Source organism: Symphalangus syndactylus, chromosome 1, assembly GCF_028878055.3.
Source record: "Symphalangus syndactylus isolate Jambi chromosome 1, NHGRI_mSymSyn1-v2.1_pri, whole genome shotgun sequence".
NCBI classification, from domain to species: Eukaryota; Metazoa; Chordata; class Mammalia; order Primates; family Hylobatidae; genus Symphalangus; species Symphalangus syndactylus.
In genome coordinates this window covers 27,734,472-27,757,244 of record NC_072423.2, presented here as the reverse complement: position 1 = coordinate 27,757,244, position 22,773 = coordinate 27,734,472, and the positions used below count along the sequence as shown (strand labels likewise).

The 22,773-nt window shown below is 45.9% G+C and overlaps 1 long non-coding RNA gene and 1 other non-coding gene across 2 annotated transcripts; one reads left to right on the top strand and one right to left on the bottom strand.

Moving 5' to 3' along the window:
• On the top strand, positions 1-22,160 carry LOC129489534 (uncharacterized). Its single transcript, XR_008660029.2, has 3 exons — positions 1-195; positions 19,550-19,651; positions 21,981-22,160. It is a non-coding gene; the product is annotated as an uncharacterized lncRNA (long non-coding RNA).
• LOC129461540 (U8 small nucleolar RNA) lies at positions 5,960-6,093 on the bottom strand. Its single transcript, XR_008650589.2, has one exon. It is a non-coding gene; the product is annotated as a U8 small nucleolar RNA (small nucleolar RNA).
• Positions 22,161-22,773: the final 613 nt, after the last annotated feature.

Genomic DNA, 22,773 nt, shown 5'->3' with positions numbered 1-22,773 from the left:
CATCACAGTCCCAAGAATAACACAAGAAATTCTCCAAGTTTCCAAGAAGGGAAGACGGAGTGGAGGGCGCTCACCCTATCTCCAGTGGACAGCCCCTGGGCTACTCCTCTCCAGATGAGAAAATGCTCACTTCAGCCAACTGCAGAATGGTCCCCTTTATTTTCTTGGGTATCATTGGAGAATGAGTTCCTTCATGTAAGTAAAATTTCACTGTCACTCATTAGGATGGCTAATATCCAAATAAACAGAACAGAAAATAACAACTGGTGAGGACGCTGGGAAATTGGAATCCTTGTACGTTGCTGGTGGGAACGTAAAATGGCGCCATTGCTGTAGAAAACAGTAATGACGTTCCTCAAAAACTTAACCCTAAAATTACCATATGATCTAGCAATTATGCTTCAGAGTATGTTCCCAAAAGAAATGAAAGCAGGCACTGATATGGCATGGCTCTGGGTCCCCACCCAACTCTCACCTTGAATTGTAATCCCCACATGTCCAGGGAGGGACCTGGTAGGAGGAGGTGATTGGATCATGGAACCAGTTTCCCCCATGTTGTTCTCATGATAGTAAGTTCTCACGAGATTCGATGGTATTATAAGGGGCTTTCCCTTCGCTCACACTCTCTCCTGCCGCCTTGTGAAGAAGGTGCCTGCTTGCCCTTTGCCTTCCACTATGACCATAAGTTTCTTGAGGCTTCCCCAGCCATGGGGAACTGTAAGTCAATTAAGCCTCTTTTGTTTATAGATTACCCAGTCTCAGGTAATACATCAGGCAGTATCTTTACAGCAGTGTGAAAATGGGCTAATACAGGGACTCAAACAGATACTTGTACTTCCACATTTCTAACAGCTAAACTGTGGAAGCAACTTAAGTGTCCACTGATAGACCAATGGAGAAACACAATGTGGAACATACATACAGGGGAATAGAGTTCAGCCTTAAAAGAGAAGGTCATTCTTTTTTTTTTTTTTTTTTGAGACAGAATCTTGCTCTGTCACCCAGGCTGGAGTGCAGTGGCGCTATCTTGGCTCACTGCAACCTCTGCCTCCTGGGTTCACGCCATTCTCCTGGCTCAGCTTCCCGAGTGGCTGGGACTACAAGCGCCCGCCACCATGCCCAGCTAATTTTTTTTTGCATTTTTGGTAGAGACGGGGTTTCACTGTGTTAGCCAGGATGGTCTCGATCTCCTGACCTCGTGATCCACCCGCCTCGGCCTCCCAAAGTGCTGGGATTACAGGCGTGAGCCACCACGCCCGGCCATTTTTTTTGGTTGCTTTTTTGAGACAGGGTCTTGCTCTGTCATCCAGGCTGGAGTGCAGTGGCGTGATCTCGGCTCACTGCAACCTCTGCCTCCCAGGCTCAAGTGGTCCTCCCACCTCAGCCTCCCGAGTAGCTGGGGCTATGGGCGTGCACCACTATGCCTAGCTGATTTTTGTATATTTGTAGTAGAGACAGGGTTTCAGAATGTTGCCCAGGCTAGTTTTGAACTCCAGAACTCAAGCACTCTGACCACCTCAGCCTCCTGAAGTGCTGGGATTACAAGCATGAGCCACTGTGACTGGCCTAAATTGTCTAGCTTTTAATCTGCCTCATTGCACCCGACAGCTACAAACTACAACCCTTCCCTGTTCCTGAATTTTCTTCCAAAACACATCTGCAATGCCACTGCCATGCCTGCAAACACTGATAACTCTTCATTAGAATAGGCAGAAATTCACCTCCCAATCCGACCCCAATCTACCTCCAATTTACCTCATCTCCTGCACCCCCATCCCTAACCCCATGCATGATAATCATAGTCTTTTTTTTTTTTTTTAAACAGAGTTTCGCTCTTGTTGCCCAGGCTGGAGTGCGATGGCACAATCTCTGCTCACTGCAACCTCTGCCTCCCGGATTCAAAGGATTCTCCTGTCTCAGCCTCCCAAGTAGCTGGGATTACAGGCGCTTTCCACCATGCCGGCCATTTTTGTTGTATTTTTAGCAGAGACAGGGTTTCATCATATTGGTCAGGCTGGTCTCGAACTCCTGATCTTGTGATCACCTCGGCCTCCCAAAGTACTGGGATTACAGGCGTGAGCCACTGCGCCCAGGCTTTTTTTCATGACTTTAATACTGTAAGGAATGGCACAGCTCCAAATCCTCACAAATATACCTCATTCTTCGTAGTATATGTTTCTCTGCCTTATGAAACTGTATGCTCCTCAAGTCCAAATTAATTCCAACATCACCTTGGTTGGTCCCACACTGACCTCTAGCCTAAATTAATCACTCTCTCCTCAGGAGATTCAGCATATTTGTTTCTACGTTGGATGACCTTTGCATAAGGAACCAACCGGCTGTTTGCTCAGAAGGAGGCTGTGGCAGCATAGGCACTTACACTGTCATATTCAACACACTAAATTCTAGATACCTGCCTGGCTGTCTCTTCTGCTACAAGATCAAGTCTTATTTAGTTTTCTGTCCCAGTATCTAGCACAGTGCCTTGAATGGGGAGACACTCAGCCATCATTTACTAAATTGAAATGAATTGTTGAGAATGCATTGCAGATGCACCTGAATTGGGAGTTACCAAAAAGAGAGAGAAGAGGAAATTGTACTGAAGCCAATGATAAATTTAATGTAATTCATAGTTATGAACACAGAGATCGTGTCAGCATGTGAAACTCTAGTGGATGATTAGGGCAGCAGTCCCCAACCTTTTGGGGACCAGGGACCGGTTTCATGGAAGACAAATTTTCCATGGACCAGAGGTGGGGAAGATGAAACTGTTCCACCTCAGATCGTCAGGCATTAGATTCCCACACAGAGCACGCAACCTAGATCCCTCACATGTGCAGTTCACAATAGGATTCCTGCTCCTATGAGAATCTAATGCTGCCGCTGATCTGACAGGAGGCGGAGCTCAGGCAACAATGCTGGCTCACCAGCCGCTCACCTCCTGCTGTGCTGCCGGTTCCTAACAGGCCACAGGCCGGTACCTTCACAGAAGAAACAACCTGGGCACCTCGCCTATTGTTGGTGTGTCCCTTCCCACAGTCACTCCCTCTTGTACCTGTCCCTGGGAGGAAAACACAAGGTGTCAGTAAGTTTGAAATTTCCCGGCCAGGCGCGGTGGCTCAGGCCTGTTATCCCAGCACTTTGGGAGGCCAAGGCGGGCGGATCACGAGGTGAGGACATCGAGACCATCCTGGCTAACACGGTGAAACCCCCGTCTCCACTAAAAATACAAAAAATTCTCCGGGCGTCGTGGTGGGCGCCTATAGTCCCAGCTACTCCGGAGCCTGAGGCAGGAGAATGGCGTGAGCCCAGGAGGCAGAGCTTGCAGTGAGCGGAGATTGTGCCACTGCACTCCAGCCTGGGCGACAGAGCGAGACTCCGTCTCAAAAAAAAAAAAAAAAAAGAAATTTCCCATCCATGAGTTTTTCATTTTTTCATCTTCTTGGTGCAGGGAATTCCAAGTATTTAAGAAAGCAAAATGAGGCTGGGTGCAGTGGCTCACGCCTGGAATCAATCCCAGCATGTTGGGAGGCCGAGGCTGGTGTATCACTTGAGGCCAGGAGTTCAAGATCAGCCTGGCCAAAATGGCGAAACCCTGTCTCTAATAAAAAATACAAAAATTAGCTGGGCATGGTGGTACGTGCCTGTAGTCCCAGCTACTGGGGAAGCTGAGGCAGGAGAATCCCCTCCTCCTTAAACCCAGGAGACGGAGGCTGCAGTGAGCCTAGATGGTGCCACTGCACTCCAACCTGGCAACAGAGCGAGACCCTGTCTCAAAACAAAACAAAACAACACAAAAAAAATTCCGTACACATCTCTTTTATACTGCATGCATACAGATGGATGGATGGACGGACGGACAAGTATTTTACTTTGAATAATTCAAAAGAAGTATTACCTTTGTTGCCAAGCACGGTGGTTCACACCTGTAATCCCAGCACTTTGGGAGGCCGAGGTGGGCGGATCAGAAGTTCAGGAGTTTGAGACCAGCCTGGCCAATATGGTGAAACCCCATCTCTACTAAAAATACAAAAATTAGCTGGGCGTGGTGGCGGGCGCCTGTAGTCCCAGCTACTCAGGAGGCTGTGGCAGAATTGCTGGAACCCGGAAGGCAGAAGTTGCAGTGAGCAGAGATCGTGCCACTGCACTCCAGCCTGGGCGACAGAGCGAGACTGTCTTAAACCAAAAAAAAAAAAAAAAAAAAAAAGAAGTATTGCCTTTCTTATATCTCCCACAGTCCAGAATGCTGTAGCTCCATTTCTAGGCTAAACAGAAAGATGGGTCTTCCTGAAAAAATGATTTAAAAATAATTTCTTTTTAGGGCTGAGCATGGTGGCTCACACCTGTAATGTCAGCATTCTGGGAGGCAGACCAGCCTGGGCAACAAAGCAAGACCCCTTCTCTACAAAGTAAATACATAAATAAACTAGCTGAGCATGGTGGTACACACCTGTAGTTCCAGCTACTCCAGAGGCTGAGGTAGGAGGATCGCTTGGATCCTGGAGTTTGACACTGCAGTGAACTACGATCACGCTACTGCACTCCAGCCCGACAGCCTGGCTCCTCCCTAGTATTTCTAACGTGCATCCAAAGTCAAGAACTACTGCATATAAACAGTTCTGCAGCTTGTATTTTTGTTTTGTTTTTGTTTTTCTAACAATATGTCTTATAGATCCTTGCATAGGAATATATGAGTGCTCTCTTTTTATTTATTTTATTTATTTATTTATTTATTTATTTATTTTGAGACGGAGTCTTGCTCTGTCGCCCAGGCTGGAGTGCAGTGGCGCAATCTCGGCTCACTGCAAGCTCCGCCTCCCAGGTTCACGCCATTCTCCTGCCTCAGCCTCTCCGAGTAGCTGGGACTACAGGCACCCGCCACCATGCCCGGCTAATTTTTTTTTTGTATTTTTTAGTAGAGACGGGGTTTCACCGTGGTCTCGATCTCCTGACCTCGTGATCTGCCCGCCTCGGCCTCCCAAAGTGCTGGGATTACAAGCGTGAGCCACCGCGCCCGGCCTGAGTGCTCTCTTTTTAATAGCTGCATAGTATTCCACCAGATGTTAGAGTATGAAGGCATTTATGGACATCAGATAGTTCTCTTTTTTTCTGAGATGAAGTCTCACTCTCTTGCCCAAGCTGGAGTGCAGTGGCACAATCTCGGCTCACTGGAACGTCCACCTCCCGAGTTCAAGCGATTCTCCTGCCTCAGCCTCCTGAGTAGCTGGGACTACAGGCATGCACCACCGTGCCCAGCTAATTTTTTTTTTTTTTTTTTTTTTTTTTTGAGACGGAGTCTCGCGCTGTCGCCCAGGCTGGAGTGCAGTGGCGCGATCTCGGCTCACTGCAAGCTCCGCCTCCCGGGTTCATGCCATTCTCCTGCCTCAGCCTCTCCGGGTAGCTGGGACTACAGGCGCCTGCCACCACGCCCGGCTAATTTTTTGTATTTTTAGTAGAGACGGGGTTTCACCATGGTCTCGATCTCCTGACCTCGTGATCCGGCCACCTCGGCCTCCCAAAGTGCTGGGATTACAAGCGTGAGCCACCGTGCCCGGCCTAATTTTTTTTTTTTTTTTAGTAGAGACGGGGTTTCACTATGTTGGCCAGGCTGATCTTGAACTCCTGACCTCATGATCCGCCTGCCTCGGCCTCCCAAAGTGCTGGTATTACAGGAGTGAGCCACCACACCTGGCCTGATAATTTTCAATATTTTGCTCTCACAAGAAATGCTGAAACAAATCACCCTTTATATCTATTGTTTTGCACATATGTATGTACAGCTGTTAAAGTGCTACAAATACCATTGCTGAGTGAAATAATAAGATCACTTGTAATTTTGCTAAATATTTATAAGTTTGCTATTTAGTTAACTACTTGTAATTTTGCTAAATCTTCCATGATAAACATTTGATAGACATTATTATATTGTGCTATGAGGTTTAATTTTTTTTCTTGACAAATCAGATACGAACAATCAGAGTTTGCAAGTCCTGATTACACAGAGACATTAATCATGGATCATGCAAACTCCAATTATCATGTTCTATCTGCCCTCCAAAACGAGGAACAGGTAAGGATTATCCCACCTGATGATAGGATTAAATTATTAATCCAGGTTTATAAAAAGTTTTTAGAGTGACAAAGTGTGATTTTATTTTAGAGACACATATGTGAAGACATGATTACTGTGTTTGGTTTAAATTTCAAAAAGTGACAAGAGATTGCAGAAGTGGATCATTTGTCATTCATTGTTACGGTTACAGTGTCTTTCCTGATAGGGCTGGTTGGCGGCTCAGTTTCTTGTTCTTTCTTGTCATTAAAGAGTTTTGTTCTCAGAAAGGAAATAATCTGTGCTCTTTGATGTGGTTCAGAAAAAAGAGACCAACACCACATTTTAAAACTCTTTGTGGCAGATCGTCCATGAGCAGCTCTTTAAGAGAAGCAGCTCACAGAGCTTTGGCTCAAACAAGAGAAGTTTTTAGAGAACATGGAGAATGTCTGACTCTGGAAGAATTTCCTCAAGAAAACACAAAAGCAAAGAATGGAAAATGCAAACACAATTATTCTTCCTCTGATGGGAATAACTTTCCAGCTCAAATGAATATTTATTTGTTTTTGTGTGTGTGAGAGACAGGGTCTCGCTCTGTCACCCAGGCTGGAGAGCAGTGGCACGATCTTAGCTCATTGCAAACCCCACCTCCCGGGTTCAAGCAATTCTGCCACAGCCTCCCGAGCAGCTGGGACTACAGGCACCCGCCACCATGCCCAGCTAATTTTTGTATTTTTAGTATAGACAGAGTTTCACTGTGTTGGCCAGGCTGGTCTCAAACTCCTGGCCTCAAGTCACCTGCTTGCCTTGGCCTCCCAAAGTGCTGGGATTACAAGCATGAACCATCTCCCCCGGCCTCAAGTGAATCTTAACTTTGAGGCTATGCCAGAAGCTGAAGACAGTAAATCAAGCACTAAATTAGAAACACACTCTTCAGATGGGCACAGTTGCTCATGCCTGTAATCCTAATGCTTTGGGAGGCCAAGGCCAGAGGATCGCTTGAGCCCAGGAGTTTGAGACCAGCCTGGGTGACACAGAGTGTAGAGACTCCATCTCTACAAAATAAATAAATAAATAAATAAAAAGTAAAAAAAAAAAAAAAAAATCAGCTGGATGTGGTGGTTCCCTCCTGTAGTCTCAACTACTTGGGAGGACTGCTTGAGCCCAGAAGTTTGAGGCTGCAGTGAGTTATGATCGTACCACAGTACTCCAGCCTGGGTGACAGAGCCAGACCTTGTCTCTGAAAAAATAAATAAATAAAAAGAAACATCCTCTTGTACAAAAAAGTGTTTTGCTTTAGAGCAAAAATAGACACCATTTGGACGTTTCCACGTTTATATACGATTGAGGATTCCACTCTATGTCTCTCTTCTCCTTCCTTCTTGAATTCTCCTTTCTCCTCCTCCTCTGAGAGAGAGACAACAGACAGACACAAAGACAGATACATGGAGATACAGACGGAAACAAAACAGATCTTCTGGCATGACATGTTTTTAAAATAGCTGTCAGAATGTGCTGAGAGAAATGGACCATCATAAAATAGATCATTTTTATGTCAAACGAGTGTTACGATATGTTTATATTTCTTTTTTTTTTTTTTTTTTTTGAGGCAGAGTTTCACTCTTTCACCCAGGCTAGAGTGAACTGGCATGATCTCGGCTCGGTGCAACTTCTGCTACCTGCGTTCAAGCGGGTAGCAGAGGTTGCCTCCTGAGTAGCCTCGGCCTCAGCCTCCCAAGTATCTGGGACTACAGGCATGTGCCACCATGCCTGACAAATTTTGGTATTTTTAGTAGAGCTGGGGTTTCGCCATGTTGGCCAGCCTGGTCTCGAACTCCTGACCTCGGGTGATCCACCTGCCTCAGCTTCCCAAAGTGCTAGGATTACAGGCATGAGACACCATGCCCGGCCAGATATTCATATATATATATATATATATACACACACACACACACACACACATATACACACATATATATGCATATAAACACACACGTATATATACATATAAACACACATGTATATATACACACACACATATATACATATATATAAACACACACACATATATATATATTTTTTTTTTGAGATGAAGTCTTGCTCTGTCGCCTAGGCTAGAGTGCAACGGTACGATCTTGGCTCACTGCAACCTCCACCTCCCGGGTTCAAGCAATTCTCCTGCCTCAGCCTGCTGAGTGGCTAGAATTACAGGCACATGCCACCCTACCAGGCTAATTTTTGTATTTTTAGTAGAGGCGGTGGTTCACAATGTTGGCCAGCCTGGTCTTGAACTCCTGATCTCAAATGATCCACCTGCCTCGGCCTCCCAAAGTGTTGGGATTACAGGCGTGAGCCACCGTGCCCGGCCTCCTATATTTCTTGAAGAAATTTGAGCATCAGCCTTTGAATTGTATCAGTTGAAGTTCTGTGATAGAAAGCAATAGAAATTGACTCATGAATGTAAGCCAAAAAAGGTTATTTCAGTGACACTGAGAAGCTCACAAAATTAAAAGCAGGAACCAGGACAGGTCTGGGAACCATAGTGGCAGAGGCCTGTAAGAAACTTCTGTTGGGGATCTTGCTATCTAATGATTTATTCAAATTCCCAGGAAAAGTAATCTGATTGCATTAGCTTGACCACGTGCCTACCTCTTTTTTATTATTTATTTATTTACTTTTTTTATTTTATTTTATTTTTTTTTTGAGATGGAGTCTCGCTCTGTCGCCCAGGCTGGAGTGCAGTGGCGCAATCTCGGCTCACTGCAAGCTCCGCCTCCCGGGTTCACGCCATTCTCCTGCCTCAGCCTCTCCGAGTAGCTGGGACTACAGGCGCCCGCCACCATGCCCGGCTAATTTTTCTTGTATTTTTAGTAGAGACGGGGTTTCACCGTGGTCTCGATCTCCTGACCTCGTGATCCGGCCGCCTCGGCCTCCCAAAGTGCTGGGATTACAAGCGTGAGCCACCGCGCCCGGCCGACCACGTGCCTACCTCTTGTGATCAGGGGCGAGTCTGACACCAGCAAGGGGAGAGGGAAGTTGAGAAATATGATGGCCAGACTGCAAATGCTGCCCCCCAAATCACTCAGTAATTTATAACCATACATATTGGATCTGGGTAAATAAAAGTGTTATATTGAGATGCTGATCACAGCTATGACTTTGCTCTTCATGAAAATGGGTAGAGGCTGGGTGCAATAGTTCATGCCTGGAATCCCAGCACTTTGGGAGGCCAAGGTGGGGGGATCGCATGAGGCCAGGAGTTCAAAACCAACCTGGCCAAACTGGCGAAAGCCCATCTCTAATAAGAATACAAAAAATTAGCCAGGCCTGGTTGCACACGCCTATAATCCCAGCTACTAGAGAGGCTGGCTCAAGAGAATCACTTGAACCCAGGAGGCAGAGGTTGCAGTGAGCCAAGATTGTGCTACTACACTCCAGCCTGGGCGACAGAGCAAGACTTTGTCTCAAAAAATAAAAATAAAAAGAAAATGGGTAGAAATCTTGATTAGGATTAGACCTGGACAAAGATATTTCCAAAAGTCCCTTGTGAAACTGAAAAGTAATAAACATATTTCAGTCTTCAGACTGTGTCTATCATTTTTTTAAGTGTTTAAAAAGTAATGTGCCAATCTTTGTACTCCTATGTTCATAGTAGTACTACTCACAATAGCCAAAGGATAGAAGCAACTCAAGCGCCCCTTGTTTCTTCCATTCATGAATGAATAAACAAAATGTAGTGCGTACATACAATGGAACATTCAGCCTTAAAAAGGAAGGAAATTCTGACACATGCTCCAACATTGATGAACCTGGGAGACATGAAGCTAAGTGAAATAAGCCAGACACAGAAAGACAAAGAGTGCACGATTGCACTTGTATGTGGTATCTATGATAAAATAGTCAAATTCATAGAATCAAAGAGTGGAATGGTGGTTGCCAGGGACTTGAGTAGGAGGCAGTGGGGAATTATCGTTTGATGGGTACAGAGTTTCATTTCAGTCATTGTTGTTTTTTTGTTTTTTGTTTTTTTTGAGACAGAGTCTTGCTCTGTTGTCTAGGCTGGAGTTCAGTAGCGACATCTCGGTTCACTGTAACCTCCACCTCCCAGGTTCAAGCGATTATTTTGCCTCAGCCTCCAGAGTAGCTGGGATGACAAGCATGCGCCACCATGCCCAGCTAATTTTTGCACTTTTAGTAGAGACGGGCGTTTTGCCATGTTGGCCAGGCTGGTCTCAAACTCCTGATCTCAGGTGATCTGCCCACCTCGGCCTCTCAAAGTGCTGGGATTATAGGCGTGAGCCACATTTTTTTTTTTTAAGGCAGTGGGCAATAGTAGAGATGCCTGCAGCACAGCTAAGGAGGGTGAAAAAGGAGGTGGGAGGACTATTGTCAGACAGCCTTCCTATACCACGGATTTCTGCAATGGATTGGCTTGGCTGATTCCAAGTATCATAGTTGGTCATTCTTTAATTTATAGAATAAAAAATCCACGAGTTCTAAAGGAACATTTCGAAGCCAGGAAAAGACTTTTATTTTATGTATGTTACAAGTCTAGCTGGTAATCCAAAGCCCTCCTGCATTGACACGGGCTTTCCTCTCTTGAGTTGCTCTGCAGAGCCCAGGAAAATAATAAAACCTTTATGACCAAGAGTACTATTTCATTTCCTTTCTAAACGAAACCCATGAAAGGCCACCCATGCTGGCTGGTGTGGATGCAAGCGAAACTTAACTGTGAATTGAAGCAACTGTATTTCTTCTGCCTCTATGTTGAAAAAGCAAACAAAAAAAGAATAAAACAAAAATGAATATAATTTAAATATACAGCAACTACTGGTTTTCATCTTAATAATTTACAATTGATGAAGCTGGGAGGTTATCTATTGGTTTTTCATGTGGTTAGTTTCAAAATATGACTTATCTTCTCCAGGCCGTGGCTTTCCGGCTGGTTCAATTTACTTCCCCCAGTTTTTTGGCCCCTCTTCTGCACAAATGCCCTCCCAGCCCTCAAAGGCCCTCCCCGCGTCTGAAACTATCTCCCACAACAATCAAGATTCTTTCTAGGCCGGGCGCGGTGGCTCACGCCTGTAATCCCAAGCACTTTGGGAGGCCGAGGTGGGCGAATCGCCTGAGGTCGGGAGTTTGAAACCAGCCTGACCCACACAGAGAAACCCCATCTCTACTAAACACACAAAATTAGCCAGGCTTGGTGGCACATGCCTATAATCCCAGCTACTTGGGAAGCCTGAAGCAGGAGAATCGCTTGAACCTGGGAGGTGGAGGTTGCAGTGAGCCGAGATCGCACCATTGCACTCCAACCTGGGCAACAAGAGCAAAACTCCGTCTCAGAAAAAAAAAAAAAGATTCTTTCTAGAAAGACTTCTATAGAAAATCTTTTCTAGGCTGGGCACAGTGGCTCACACCTGTAATCCCAGCACTTTAGGAGGCCAAGGCGGGCAGATCACTTGAGCCCAGGAGTTTGAAACCAGCCTGAGAAACATGGCAAAACCCTGTCTCTTCAAAAAATCCAAAAATATTAGCCAGGCATGGTGGTGCTCACCTGTGGTCCTGGTTTCTTGGGAGGCTGAGGCAGGAGTATTACCTGAGCCTAGGAGGTCGAGGCTGCAGTGACCTCTGGTGATTGCGCCACTGCACTCCAGCCTGGGTGACCGAGTGAGACCCTGTCTCAAAACAAAAACAAAAACAGAAAAAACACACAAAAATCTTTTCTGGAAAGTCTTCTTGGACCTCTTCAGATCTCTTCCTCCAGTGAATTCTGTGACACTAATTACTTTCTCCCCCCATGATACATAGGGCTTTGGGCTATGAAAGTATAATTTTCAAAAAGATAAAAGCCTGACTCTCATACAAATGTAGAATGAACACATGTCAATTATGTATGTAACTAATTCACAAGGGTGCCAGGAGGATGTAAAACTAGTTCAAAGGAGAATTCAAAGAACAGAGGTCTATGTAGTCAGACAGGAAAGGCAGCCAAAAATAAGCTTTTTTTTGAGACAGTCTCGCTCTGTCGTCCAGGCTGGAGTGCAGTGGCACAATCTTGGCTCACTGCAACCTCCACCTCCTGGGTTCAAGCGATTCTCCTGCCTCAGCCTCCTGAGTAGCTGGGACTACAGATGTGTGCCACCACACCCAGCTAATTTTTGTATTTTTAGTAGAGACGGAGTTTCACCATATTGGCCAGGCTGGTCTTGAACTCCTAGGCTCACGTGATCCGCCTGCCTCAGCCTCTCAAAGTGCTGGGATTACAGGCATGAGCCACCACGCCCAGCCAAGAATAAATTTTCTAAATCACAGGCAAAATTGGTTAATGTCTTAACAGGCAATAGAACGGTAACCTTCCGAGTTATCTTGGATACTCTTGGAAATCTACTAGTTAACATGTAACTTGAGAGAATCTGAGCCTTCGTCATTAGTAAATAGCAAGAAAACAAAAGTGTATCTCCCAGTATTAAATAATCCTTGGGCAGGCTCTGGGCTAGATATGCTCCAGTATGATATTGAAATCTCCCAGTATTAAATAATCCTTGGGCGGGCTCTGGGCTAGCTATGTTCCGGCATGATATTGAAAGATATGCAGGAGTCCTTTCAGCTTATATCCAAGTTTTTGGATAATTTGCCTTCACTGGGTCAATCACCCCATTTGATAAGAGGAAATACAAGTCTTGAGAGATTAGTTTACTTGATCACACAATTGGTAGGAGCTGAGCTAGAACATGAAACTAAGTCAGTGTGGCTATAGCTTATACTTCTCCAAATGCATACTAAAGGGTTACAGACCCGCAGCCAGTGGAGTTAGCAGAGAACACGTCTCACTTGTGTGTGCACATGGGAATCCAGGGGATATGAAATTTTTTTTAACCAGGGGATAAAAAATTGTTTGTTTGTTTTTTTGAGACAAGGTCTTGCTCTGTCACCCAGGCTGGAATACAGTGGTGTAATCACAGCTTGCTGCAATCTAGACTTCTGGGGCTCAAGCAATCCTTCCACCTCAGCCTCCTGAGTAGCTGGTACTACAGGCATGCACCACCATGCTCAGCTAATTTTTTTATTTCTTGTGGAGATGGGGTCTCAGTATGTTGCCCAGGCTGGTCCCAAACTCTTGGGCTCCAGCCACCCTCCCGCCTCAGCCTCCAAAAAGCTGGGATTACAGGTGTGAGCCACCATGCCTGACCGACAAATGCTTATTGATTGTTGTGAAAGTCCAGTGGCCGGCCAGGCGCGGTGGCTCATGCTTGTAATCCCAGCACTTTGGGAGGCCGAGGCGGGCGGATCCCGAGGTCAGGAGATCGAGAGCACGGTGAAACCCCGTCTCTACTAAAAATACAAAAAAAAAAAAAATTAGCCGAGCATGATGGTGGGCGCCTGTAAGTCTCAGCTACTCGGAGAGGCTGAGGCAGGAGAATTGCGTGAACCCGGGAGGCGGAGCTTGCAGTGAGCCGAGATTGCGCCACTGCACTCCAGCCTGGGCCTGGGCGACAGAGCGAGACTCCATCTCAAAAAAAAAAAAAAAAAGTCAGTCCAGTGGCCTAGCTAGACTACCTTTCAATACCACTGGTGAGAAACAACAGCTTAGTAACTAGCTGATCTTAGGTGCCATTTAGCAAAAGAGTTAAATGACTATATGTTTTATTTTATTGGCTAGATTATAATTTTGAGGCCAGGTGTTTGAGACCACGTATTTGGAATTCACACTTACCCAGTATTTGTTGAGTACCATCTGTGGCAGATTACATTCCTTTTTTTTTTTTTTTTTTTTTGAGACGAAGTTTCGCTCTTCTTACCCAGGCTGGAGTGCAATGGCACAATCTCGGCTCACTGCAACCTCTGCCTCCTGGGTTCAAGCGATTCTCCTGCCTCAGCCTCCCACGTAGCCGGGATTACAGGCATGTGCCGCCACGCCTGGCTAATTTTGTAGTTTTAGTAGAGACGGCATTTCCCCACGTTGGTCAAGCTGGTCTCGAACTCCCGACCTCAGGTGATCCGCCCGCCTTGGCCTCCCAAAGTGCTGGGGTTACAAGTGTGAGCCACTTCACCCGGCAGATTATATTTTTTAAAGGTAGCCACACCTACATATTTATCCCACCTCACATGCCCTTCCTACAGTGGGAATCACACCCTTTCCAGGGAAAGGAAACCCAGGTTCCCCCACTGCTTGTATCTGAGCAGTGACTGCTCTAAGGGAACACAGCAGAAGTGATGCAGTGATGCTCCCTGATTTCTGAGGCTAGGTAGTAACCATGAGGGAGGAAAATAGGGTTTACACAAAGGGAAACTAAGGCAGATTCACACTGACTTCCTCGAACTAAATCAAAAGGAAAACCCCAACTTTCCACACCTAAGTAATGAAAGAACAGGAGGCTACTCCCTTTGCAAACCCTGCCCCCTTTTTTTCTGTGTGATAGATGGAAAATCAAAAGTACCTCTGATTGGTTGCTTTTTGCAACCAATCAGCCTGACTGTGGGCCACTACTTCGTATACATAGTGTGTAACCAAGTATGTCTGAAATAATCCGTGAGTTCTTGGTCTCGCTGACTTCAAGAATGAAGCCGTGGACCCTCGCCGTGAGTGTTACAGTTCTTAAAGATGATGTGTCCGGAGTTTGTTCCTTCAGATGTTCAGATGTGTCCAGAGTTTGCTCCTTCTGGTGGGTTCGTGGTCTAGCTGACTTCAGGAATGAAGCTGCAGACCTTCATCGTGGGTGTTACAGCTCTTACAGGCAGTGCATCTGGAGTTGTTCATTCCTTCCAGTGGGTGGTCTTGCTGGCTTCAGGAGTGAAGCTGCAGACCTTCGCAGTGAGCGTTACCATTCACAAGGGCAGCAAAGACTCAAAGAGTGTGCAGCAGCAAGATTTACTGCAAAGAGCAAAATAACAAAACTTAGACACTGCACAAGGGGACCCAAGCGATTGCCACTGCTCGCTCTTGCAGCCCGCTTTTATTCCCTTATCTGGCCCCACCCACATCCTGCTGATTGGTCCACTTTACAGAGAGCTGATTGGCCTGTTTTGACAGGGTGCTGATTGGTGCGTTTACAAACCCTAAGCTAGACACAGAGTGCTGATTGGTGCATTTACAATCCTCTAGCTAGACAAAAAAGTTATGCAAGTCCCCACTAGATTAGCTAGACATGGAGCACTGCCCCTGGGGGAGGTGGGTGAGTCCCGTGGAGAATTCCAGGGCGGTGTGGTAGGACCGGCAGTGCTGGGGGACCCCGCGCACCCTCTGTAGCTGCTGGCCCTGATGCTAAGCCCCTCACGGCCAGGGTGCTAAGCCGCTCACTGCCTGGGGCCGGCAGCGCCAGCCTGTGGGGCCTGCGGAGCCCACGCCCACCCAGAACTCATGCTGGCCCTCGAGCACCACGCGCAGCCCCGGCTCCCGCCTGTGCGTCTCCCTCCCACACCTCCCCACAAGCAGAGGGAGCCGGCTCCAGCCTCAGCCAGGCCAGAGAGGGGTTCCCACAGTGCAGTGGCAGGCTGAAGGGCTCCTCGAGCGTGGCCAGAGTGGACGCTGAGGCCGAGGAGGCGCCGAGAGCAAGCAAGGGCTGCTAGCACATTGTCACCTTTCACAAGGAACCAATGGAAAACCTTTAGAGGGTATTTAAACCCCAAAAAATTCCGTAAAGGGGCTCTTGAGCCCCTATGCTGAGCCGGTTCTCACCTTGTGGAGTGTGCTTTTGTTTTCATTTGCTTTTGTTGCTTCATTCTTTCCTTGCTTTGTGTGTTTTGTCCAGTTCTCTGTTGAAAACGCCAAGAACCTGGACACCCTCCGCCAGTAACCAAACGGTTATAGTATCACCTGGTTCTCTATCTTTTCCTCTCTCCAGATGCTTGCCCTTTGAACCTAACCACCACATTGTGAAGAAGCCCACTTGGAGAGACTCTGTGTGGATGTTCTGACCAACGTCCTTGGGCCCTCAGCCAGCAGCTCCATGTGATGAACCCCAGACATGGGAGTGAACAGGGCTTCAGATGATTTCAGCCCACACTCTTCAAGTCTTCCCACGGAGGCCCAGACATCGTGGAGCAGAGGTCAGTTACCCCTGCTGTACCCTCTCTAAATTCCTAACCCACAGAAACCAAGACAGATAATAAAGGACTTTAGTTTTGTTTTAAGCTACAATGTTTTGGAGTCACTTCTTCCGCAGCAATAGGTGATTAATACACCAGCTATGTTCTTGGCAGTTTGGCATTGCTGGTTTAACTTTTCATCCGCAGTTCAAATGTAAGCGTCGAGGTTTTTTAATTTCAACTTCGCCAAGCCATGAATTTGACCCTTGCCAGGAGCAGGGGCTCACGTCTGTAATCGCAGCACTTTGGCAGACCGAGGCGTGAGGATAGCTTGAGCTCAGAAGTTCAAGACCAGCCCGGGCAACATAGCAAGGCCCCTACCTACAAAAAAAAAAAATTAGCCTGGCCTGGTGGCATGTGCCTGTAATCTCAGCTACTTGGGAGACTGAGGTGGGTGATTTGTTTGAGCCAGGAAGCTGTGTTCATGCCACTGCACTCCAGTCTGAATGACAAAGAGAGACCTTGTCCAAAAAATAAAATAACAACAACAACAACAACAACAAAAAAACTCTGCTAAATGACATTTCAGCAACTGTTCCAGCCAACGCATAATGACATTTTATAGGGAACTGCTTTGCTAGAGGGGAGACGTACACACTTGTAGCATTATGAAGGTCTCCAGAGGTATCCCTTTAAGCTCTCAATGGCCAACCGTGCTTCTTTATGTTTTCCCAAGGCTCTGAGCTCAGAAATTCCCAGCCTGTGAGGTATGAGAGTTTCCCAAGTCTTCTGCCAAAGAACCTCAGTTCAGGAGAAAAATAAACTCAAGAGTCCTCTGATCAAACCAGTCTTTATTGCAGTCTGACTTGGAGTTTTTGGCCTTAGTGGCAAAGAAGGTGATTAAGTAGTTTTCCCAGGAATAGGCCTAATTCAGCTAAAGTGGACTTTCAGGAATATTCTGTTTAAGAGCATGAGCACATAATACTGCAAAGAGCTGCTTTTTTTCTGTTTTGTTTTTGTTTTTGAGACAGGCATCTCACTATGTTCCCCTGGCTGGCCTCAAACTCCTAGGCTCAAGAGATTTTCCGAGGTGTATATGTGCCACATTTTCTTAATCCAGTCTATCGTCACATATACACCATGGAATACTATGCAGCCATAAAAAATGATGAGTTCGTGTCCTTTGTAGGGACATGGATGAAACTGGAAAACATCATTCTTAGTAAACTATCGCAAGGACAAAAAACCAAACACCGCATGTTCTCACTCATAGGTGGGAATTGAACAATGAGAACTCATGGACACAGGAAGGGGAACATCACGCTCCGGGGACTGTTGTGGGGTGGGGGGAGGGGGGAGGGACAGCATTAGGAGATACACCTAATGCTAAATGACGAGTTAATGGGTGCAGGAAATCAACATGGCACATGGATACATATGTAACAACCCTGCACATTGTGTACATGTACCCTAAAACCCTAAAGTATAATAAAAAACAAAAAAAAATTGAAAAAAAAAAAAAAAAAAAAGAGATTTTCTGAGTAGCTGGGACTACAGGTGTGCACCACTGCACACAGCCCTAATCCCATTTTACTTACCCATGTGTTTATTTACTGTCTCCCCCACTAGGATGTTGTATTAGTCTGTTTTCATGCTGCTGATAAAGGCATACCTGAGACTGGGCAATTTACAAAACAAAGAAGTTTAATGGACTTACAGTTCCACGTGGCTGGGGAATCATGTTGGAAGGCAAGGAGGAGCAAGTCATGCCTTACATGGATGACAGCAGGAAAAGAGAGCTTGTGCAGCGGAACTCCTCTTTATAAAACCATCGATCTCATGAGACTTAATCACTATCACAAGAACAGCAGGGGAAGAGTTGCCCCCATGATTCAATTACCTCCCACCAGGTCCCTCCCACAACATGTGGGAATTCAAGATGAGATTAGGGTGGGGACACAGCCAAACCATATCAGATGTGAACTGCATGCCAACAGGAACCTCTGTGTTTTCACTTATGTATCTCTGGTGCCAAGAGGCTATCAAATAATAAGGGCTGAATAAATAAATGATCCATTTTCACATACTTTTAGGTCATTGTGTAAACATGCTACTGCTACTACTAATAATAATAATATCAATAATACCAACCTGGGCAACATAGCAAGACCTCACCCCTACGAAAAAATCAAAAACATTAGCCAGGTGTGGTGGCACATGCCTGTGGTCCCAGTTACATGGGAGGCTGAGGTGAGAGGATTGCTTGAGTCCAGGAGGTTGAGGCTGCAGTGAGCTGTGATTGCACCACTGTACTCCAGCCTGCATGACAGAGCAAGACCCTGTCTCAAAATTAATAATAATATCAACAGTAACGACTGTTTCATATGGTTAAAATAAAGAGATGGTCAAAAGTATGATTTCATGAATCACACAGCTTATTGCCATACAAAGTTTTTTTCTTTATCAAAACGCTAAACGGGGAAAAATAAAAATCTCACAGAGGCTGGACGCAGCTCACACCTGTAATCCCAGCACTTTGGGAGGCTGAAGCAGGCAGATCACCTGAGGTCAGGAGTTCGAGACCAGCCTGGCCAACATGGTGAAACCCTACCTCTACTAAAAATACAAAAATTAGCCAGGCATGGTGGCGGGCACCTGTAATCCCAACTACTCAGGAGGCTGAGGCAGGAGAATAGCTTGATCCTGGTAGGCGGAGGTTGCAGTGAGTCAAGATCACACCATTGCACTCAGCCTGGGTAACAAGAGTGAGACTCTGTCTAAAAAAAAAAAAAAAAAAATTACACTTGATAGATGAAGTACATTAAAAAAAAATTACACTTGATAGACGAAGTCATATAGTGAGTAAGTTCCAACTTCGAGTCCAATTGTTAAAATGGAGTTGCCCAATTAGGATGGAGGCAGTCTTCTGTGGATGCAAAGTCTAATCAATTTTGAGGTGTAACTTTCTAGGAGAGGTTCTAGGAAGAGATGGCTTGACCAATGCAGCAGAGATCCATGACAACACATAGGCCCCTCAGTGCCGGGGGCGGGGACACAAATTATCTCATCTAATTCTCACAGTTGTTCTATGTAGATATTACTACTCTGCCCATTCTACAGTAAAGAAGTCGAGCTTTAGAGATAGTACAAGTTGGATATTCCTAATCCGAAGATCGGAAATTTGAAATGCTCTAAAATTTGAAACTTTTTGAGACTGACAATGCTCAAAGGAAATGCTCATTGGAGCATTTTGTATTTTGGATTAATGATGCTCAAGTGGTATAATGGAAATATTCTAAAATCCAAAAAAATCTCTAAAATCTGAGACATTTCTGGTTTCAAGCATTTCAGATAAGGGATGCTCAATCTGTATTTATTTTTCCTCAAGTCACATGATTGCAAGCAGAACTAAGCTCAGGCCTGACTCCAAAGCCGGTTTTCTTTTCTTTTAATTTCTTTCTTTTCTTTTAGATGGGATCTCCCTGTGTTGCTCAGGCTGGTCTCGAACTCCTGAGCCCAAGCGTGCATCAGCCTCCCTGTAGCTGTGATTACAGGCATGAGTCACCACTCCTGGTAAAGCCTATTTTCTTAAAGTCATACAATGCTGTCTCCCTGCCTAAAAAACAGTTTGGAAATCACTGCTCTGGACAGAGAAGCCATTAATCTTTGTTGGTTGATGATGAAGCACTGTACTTGGCAATGGCAGTACCATGTGATCTAGCTCTGGTTGTATTAATCCTTTTTTTTTTTTTTTAGACAGAAGTCTCGCTCTTGTCCCCCACACTGGAGTGCAATGGCGCTATCTCGGCTCACTGCAACGTCTGCCTCCCGGGTTCAAGCGATTCTCCTGCCTCAGCCTCCTGAGTAGCTGGGATTACAGGCGCCTGCCACCACGCCCGGCTAATTTTTGTATTTTTAGTAGAGACGGCGTTTCACCATGTTGGCCAGGCTGGTCTCCAACTCCTGACCTCACGTGATCTGCCTGTCTTGGCCTCCCAAAGTGCTGGGATTACAGGTGTGAACGCCCGGCCACATCTGATACTTTGAATTTTCCATCTGCCCAGCAGAAAAGGGGGAGGGGTTTGCAGTAGTCTCTGGTGCATTTGTTACTTAGGTGTGGAAAGTTGGGGTTTTCCTTTTGATTTAGTTCTAGGCAGTCAGCATTAATCGGCCTTGGGTTCCCTGACTCCAGACCCTGTTCTTCTGCCTCAGGACCAGGCAACTAGAGGCCACTGCTACAGACCCAAAACCTCTGGAATTATTTAAGATATCCAACCCTAAGCTGTTGACTCTGCCTGGCCTGGCCTTTCTCGAGGAAACTCCAGTACATGCCCTGGCTTCGGCTTTCCCCTCACTCCCACTTCCATCTCCTGACCAAAACCTGGAGCTTCTCCTGTGGCCCTGTGTGGCAGGGTATGCCCCCTTCTCTCAGGAAATCTCTCAGATAAAAGCCATCTGTCAATGACATTGGCCTCTCTGTGCCATCACTCAACCATGTCCACAAATTCTAATCCCACAGGTACAAATTTCAAAACATGGGACACCTGAGTTAATCGGGGGAGAAGCTGATTTAGGAGGCTTCCTGCAGAACTGAGTTGATGGTTTCCAAAACTCCTCTTTTATTCTATCACAGTAATACCTTCATAGTGATATGCACTCATTTATCTGTTTCAGTTCAACTTGGAACCTGCAAACTCTGAAATAAGATATTAAAATCAGTTTTTTAAATATGGAACTATACCCATCAAAGTATTTCCTACTCTATTTCTTGCCTTATTCAACATCTTCTTGTTGATTGATTCATGTAACTGCCAAAGCCCAGAGTATTTCAGGAGCAGAGACTCCTTAGTTCCCAGAAATATTTTTCTCATTGTTCCCAGTAATAAAATTTTAGTGGTGGCTGGGCACGGTGGCTCACGCCTGTAATCCCAGAACTTTGGGAGGCCGAGGAAGGCAGATCACTTTAGATCAGGAGTTCGAGACCAGCCTGGCCAACATGGTGAAACCCCATCTCTGCTAAAAATACAAAAAATTAACCAGGCATGGTGGCGCATGTTTGTAATCCCAGTTAGGAGGCTGAGGCAGGTGAATCACTTGAACCCAGGAGAGGCAGAGGTTGCAGTGAGCCGAGATCACACCACTGCACTTCAGCCCGGGTGACAGAGTGAAACACTGTCTCAAAAAATATATCTATATATATTTATTGGAGCACACAGGCAACCAGAGTAAACATTATATTCGCTGACCTCCCTGGCAGCCATGTGTGGCCATATGGCTGAGTTCTGACCAATAGGATGGATGGGTGCAAAGTCCATGTGGCTCACAACCCATCTCTTCTCTCTTCCTCATTGTCCCTTCTTTTTTTTTTTGAGATGGAGTCTCGCTCTGTCACCCAGGCTGGAGTGCAGTGGCGCAATCTCGGCTCACTGCAGGCTCCACCTCCCAGGTTCACGCCTTTATCCTGCCTCAGCCTCCTGAGTAGCTGGGACTATAGGTGCCTGCCACCACACCCGGCTAATTTCATTGTCCCTTCTTGCATCCTGGATGCTGGGAATGCTGATGCCACCACATCGGACCATAAGGACTGGTTCCTGAAAACTTCTGGGAGCAGATTGCTTATGCTTCAATTTGTCATCTTGTTAAACAACTGTTAGCTGGGGTTTTCTGCCACTCGCAGAAAAGCCAAATCATTACTAATTCAGTGGCAAATGGTGTAAGTGAAGCAAGCACTCGAGGTGGCAGTGAGTGACAAAATTAATAACTACATGGCTTAGCTGAGATTGCATCCTAAGGACAAGAAAAGCAATAGTAATAATGGCTTGCTTTTTATAGTCCTTTATAATTTTAACATACTTTCAAATGCTTTTTCTCTTTTGATTCTCATAATAACCTCCTTGGCCAGAGAAATAACAGGACTTTGGTGCTGTTGTCCAAGCTGAAAGCCATCCTCTTCGGCCCTGAGGACACAGCTTTTTCTGCCATAGCCCACTGTCTCCACTGGCTCAATTAGCCAATTAGTGGCATGATAGAGGGCTGAGATGTTACTTTTTAGGTTCCAATAAAATTCGCAAGTTGGTTTCAATTCTCCTTATAATGATGATAAAGTCAAAGCTCAGAGGAACTGAACGATGGCCTTAAAATTTATATTTTGAAGCCCTAACTCCCAATGTGAATGTAGTTGGAGATTGGCCCTCTTTAAAGAGGTAATTATGAATCACGAGGTCAGGAGATCGAGACCACAGTGAAACCCCGTCTCTACTAAAAATACAAAAAATTAGCCGGGCGTGGTGGCGGGCGCCTGTAGTCCCAGCTACTCGGAGAGGCTGAGGCAGGAGAATGGCGTGAACCCGGGAGGCGGAGCTTGCAGTGAGCCGAGATTGCGCCACTGCACTCCAGCCTGGGCGACAGAGCGAGACTCCGTCTCAAAAAAAAAAAAAAAAAAAAAAAAAAAAAAAAAAAAAAAAAAAAAAAATAAAGAGGTAATTATGGTTAAATGAGGTTACAAGGGCGGGACTTAAGGCAATAAGACTGGTGTGCTGAAAAAAAGGGGAAGAGGCTGGCCGCAGTGCCTCACGGCTGTAATCTCAGCACTTTGGGCATCCAAAGCAGGGGTATGAGACCAGCTTGGGCAACATGGTGAAACCCTGTCTCTACAAAAAATTTAAAAATTAGTGTAGGGGGGTGCCAAGCGTGGT